Source organism: Silene latifolia, chromosome 6 (genome assembly GCF_048544455.1).
Source record: "Silene latifolia isolate original U9 population chromosome 6, ASM4854445v1, whole genome shotgun sequence".
Lineage (NCBI taxonomy): Eukaryota > Viridiplantae > Streptophyta > Magnoliopsida > Caryophyllales > Caryophyllaceae > Silene > Silene latifolia.
In genome coordinates this window covers 87,280,880-87,284,706 of record NC_133531.1, presented here as the reverse complement: position 1 = coordinate 87,284,706, position 3,827 = coordinate 87,280,880, and the positions used below count along the sequence as shown (strand labels likewise).

Below are 3,827 nucleotides of genomic sequence, written 5' to 3'. Positions count from 1 at the left end.
AAGAAAAGTAACTTGCACATTTAAGCTACGAATAACATTTTCAAATTTGTTAAACGATACCTGTTCCTTTGTCGGCACCAATCTCTCTGGATAGGGGGCTGAAAGATGCAACTTAGCCCTCTCCTCTAAATCTCTCCTGCCGGTATCGGTGGACTTAGGCTGAAAATCCACTACCTTCTCCTTGTTGTAGCTTGAACCCTCTTCAGTCCGTCTCAAGAATGAACCATTAATCGCCATCGGGTCATACTTTGGAACCGCGACTGACCCATCAGCATTTGGGTCTTGCCTCAATATTTTCGGAGTAGTCGTACCCCGAAACAAGTGGTCCTTCAAGTTATTTGGCATTGGAGGACGAAAAGACTCACCATCAGCAGCGTTGTCAGTCGATCGACCATGTTGGTCAGGGCGATCGACCGCTTCTACAGACTGAAGTCGCTTTGTTACGCGAGTCAGTCGATCGACCGGGTATGTCAGTCGATCGACTGATATACCTGGTAGACGTCTTTTTCTTGCCACTGTTCATCTCTGCTTTTTTCTTGCTTGGTTCCGCCTCATCTTTTCCAGTAGCTTCCTCAACCATAGCGGGCCCATCAAGGGTAGACCCACTCCTCAAATTAATAGCATTAAGGGTCTCCTTCTGATCCGTCTGCGATGGTAAATGTCCCGGAGCTCGAGTTGCACTCTTGCTAGCCAATTGAGCGATTTGGCTTTCTAACATCTTCATCCCGGCCTCTCTAGCTTGAGACTCTTTCAGCAACAAATTTTTTAACTCGGCAAATTCGGAACCTTGGGACTGCTGCTGCTGCTGCTGGGGAACATACGTAGGCTTTTGGTACGGCTGCTGCTGCTTATGAGGGGCACATAATTCTGCTGCTACTCCTACGGTGGAGGTGGAGTCGGATTTAGGACATTTTGGTTACTCCACCTCAAATTCGGATGGACATTTGGCTCAAAATAAGTCTTTGTCTGCCTATAATAATGAAAAGAAGCACAAGACTCATAGGGAATGTTGTAGTTGTCTGAAACATGTCCTTCTCCTCCACATCTCTTGCAGACGAAAGGACCGTCTGAAACAGCATTCACATGATAGATCCCCCCTTTTGAAGCTCCTCCCAACTCGTACTTATCAAATCTTGCCGTAAGAGCCTCTAATGCAACTACAGAAGGGGATTCAGTACTTCTGCTTTGATTTCCCCTGGAATTTCCATACTCAGCTTTATGGGTGGCCAAATCATCAATAAGTTTCCACCCCTTAGTCTCTCCAACATTTTCCTGGAATCTGCCATTGGCTGCCGCATCCAGGATAGCCCTCTGATCGTCATAAAGCCCATTATAAAATTGATTGCATAGGCTCCATTTCTCAAACCCATGGTGCGGAATAGTTCGCACCAGCTTCTTGAAACGGACCCATGCCTCATGAAAATTCTCATCAGGACCCTGTTTAAAGCTTGTGATCTGAGCTCTAATGGCATTGGTCTTCGAAGCAGAGAAATATTTCTTGTTAAATTATAAGGCCAGCGAATTCCAATCAGTGATCCCATTAGCAGCTCGATCTAGGTCTCGGTACCACTCCCTTGCAGCATCACGAAGAGAGAATATGAAAATCGACTCCTTCACCTGGTCCTGGGTCACACCGGTTGGTGGGGGTATGGAACAGCAATAATCAATGAATGTCTCCATATGTTTGGCTGCATCTTCATTTGCAGCTCCCCCGAATTGGTTTCTCTCAACCAAGTTGATATAGGACGGTTTCGGCTCGAATTTCCCATCCGTCCCTGGTAATGCGAATCCCTTATAGAGATTCTCAGCTGTCGGCTCAGAGTGACTGGCTATACTCGCTTCTTAAGCCATGTTTGGAGATGTGACGGTCTCAGCTGAGGAAGTGGAAATAGGTGACGAAGGTGGATCCTCCTCAAATAGCTCGTTCTCGTAGTAACTAGACAGAGTAGTACTCTCTTCCTCTCGTCGAACACTCTAGATGATCGTCTCAACTCATGCAAAGTCTTCTCAATCTCAGGATTGAACGGTAGTAATTCACCACCCTGTGACCTGCGCATAAGAAGAAACTACAAGTAGAATATGCGAATAATTAAGGAACAGATGTCCCTTAAACTAAGAGAAAGACTAAAATAGAAACAACTAAAAATTTAAACAATTGCCTCCCCGGCAACGGCGCCAAAATTTGATGCCTGTCGTTGTATGCACCAAAAATAATATTTATAATACCTATTAAAACTAACAGAAGCTAGTGGTAACAGGGTCGAACCACAGGGAGGCGATGCAATTATTAGTATTCTAATTTAAGTCCAAAGTAACAAATGTGGGGGTTTGATTTGATATGTTCTATAACTAATGGCAACAAATGAAAAGTAAACTAAACTAAAAGATGAAATCAAATATTAAAAGGGTGCTAAGATGGTCGGTTCACTATAGTTTCGGCGGCAGAATACTAGGTAGGTCTAAAACAAACACGTGAGACGGGAAAATAAGAAGTCCTCTCGGTCCTTTCTTAACAGGTAGCATCTTTCGATCTCGCTACAGGTCCCTATTATCACTAATGCTAACTTTCGTCCTAAAAAGTGATTTAAAAGGCTAAATTAACTCATCTTTCGATCTCATTAATCTAGTCGTCTTAATTAGGTAGGCTATCTCCCTTCCCTATCTTTCGATCTTATTGGGTCGGTCAATTCCTAAACATTCAACTAGTCGCGTGCACTCGATTCGTCAAATATGGAAATTAAATGAATTAAAACGAAGCATATCTTCCGTGGCCAGTCGATCGACCAGGGAACCCAGTCGATCGACCATGGCGCGATTTCAGGTCATGCAATTCTAATGCCGCCTACTTCTATAGGTTCCCTACATCTTAGCACAAGGTATTTAGCTACTCATAGTAGAAATAATGACAGCAATAGACTTAACAATTAAAACATTCGAATTCATACTTAAATTAACTGAACAAATGATTAACATAAACGGATAATTTGGCTTCCGGGAAACTATTCTAGCAATTCTATACTATGAACGAAATAAAAGCAACAAAACTAATTAATGGAACAGCGGAAATACCGTATGAAAGCAGGAGAGAAGAATTGCAGAACAAAGATCCAGAAACCAAATGCAAAAGTAAATTGTATTGAAAACGAAAAACTTGAGAACCCTAATTACTGATGATAAACTAATAAACTGAATCCATGTATCTGAATGAGCAGGTTACGTTATATAGAAATATCACGTAACTTTATTCTCAAAACCTAAAACACAATGGGCTTCCTAATCCTCGCTCTATTAATTCACGTCAAAATAACGGCTTGGTCGATCGACCACTGTGACCGGTCGATCGATCGATCAATTGCTGGAATGTAAGCTTCAGATGTCGTGATCTGGTCGATCGACCATGGAGGTCAGTCGATCGACTGGAGTAGCTGGTACTTGGCTTCAAAAACTTCGTGAATTAGTCTTTCGGGTCTCGATATGCGCACCAAGTTTGTTCCTTGAGTAAAAACTTCACGTCAAATGCAATGCAAGGTACTCGGGGACGGATTTAGCTTGATTTCCGCTGGATTCTTCACATTTCTGCAATAATGTACAAAAACACGAAAGTAGACCGAAATAGGGAAAATAGTAGCATAAACTACATAAATGAGCTCTGAAATGCGTGTAAAATGAGGTGTAAAACATCATATAAATGACACGCATCAATGCGTTCTCGAAACCATCCATGAAATATTTTTGTGGAAGAAGAAGAAGATTTGTAGAGATGTTATTGTGTTTCGGATGATGATACAATGAAGTGCAAACGTCCCTATTTATACAAAATGATCAGC

The 3,827-nt window shown here is 42.3% G+C and overlaps 1 non-coding gene across 1 annotated transcript; it reads left to right on the top strand.

The window, feature by feature from the left end:
* Positions 1-1,363: 1,363 nt before the first annotated feature.
* Positions 1,364-1,470, top strand: LOC141588939 (small nucleolar RNA R71). Its single transcript, XR_012519904.1, has one exon. It is a non-coding gene; the product is annotated as a small nucleolar RNA R71 (small nucleolar RNA).
* Positions 1,471-3,827: the final 2,357 nt, after the last annotated feature.